Genomic DNA, 981 nt, shown 5'->3' on the forward strand with positions numbered 1-981 from the left:
TTTTGCACAGATGTGAAACAATCTTAAGTTAATAACAAAACGAATAAAAATAAAATAACTCCAAAGAGTAAATTTTAGCACATTGCTGGTGTTGCTATGTTTTCAATTTGAAATTTATTTTTTATTTTTAGGATCAAAAAAATGAAAATCATCCCACACAAAAATTTCATGATCGAACTTAGTCACTTGATCTCGACTTTATCGACGTTCAAAGTTCCTTTTTTTCTCCGCTAGAAATCGCTAAAAATGCCCAAAAATAATGAGAGGTTATGTGTGTGCAGATACTTATTTGTTGATTTGCAACGAATGTGCAAATTTTATTGCTTATATTAATTTTTTTCAAGGTTTAGACGATTTATTCTAAAAAATGCATCGAACGAAACATGATCTGCAAAGTGCTTCTTATTTTATCTGTCAAAGTTTAAACATAATATCTCAAACCCTGTGGACACAGTAAACACAAAAAAAAATGTTCATAACCGGGGACTAGTTTGGTCACGTGGTCACCGAAGAGCATGTCCTTGAATTGCAATATACAAGCTCTCTGTAGGAGCATCCAGATTATACAACCATGCAAGATATCAATAATATTAAATCCAATTTCAGATGAATTCGGTTTATAGATCTTCAGCTGCAATCTTAGTTAGGGGCGCAGTAAACTAATAAATATTTTTGAAGTTATATATTATTATAGATGAATGACTAATGAAACAAGTGTATCAAGGTAAAGTAAATGGCAGCGTGCCCAGAGGTAGACCGTGGAAAGAATGGTTAGAATGTGTGAATGAGACCCTAGTTAGAAGAGACATAGGAAGTCACAGAAACACGAAAGCCTGCATGAAAAAATACATGGTCATAAAAGAAGCTAGAGAAGTATGCCAGGCAGAGCTGCCAGATCGTGGATGGAAATTACCCCCACCATACCTACCGTTTGGGAGCCGCAAAACAGAAAGTGCATGATTACCACTGTGAGTTCGTATG

The sequence above is a fragment of the Belonocnema kinseyi genome, chromosome 4 (assembly GCF_010883055.1).
Source record: "Belonocnema kinseyi isolate 2016_QV_RU_SX_M_011 chromosome 4, B_treatae_v1, whole genome shotgun sequence".
NCBI classification, from domain to species: domain Eukaryota; kingdom Metazoa; phylum Arthropoda; class Insecta; order Hymenoptera; family Cynipidae; genus Belonocnema; species Belonocnema kinseyi.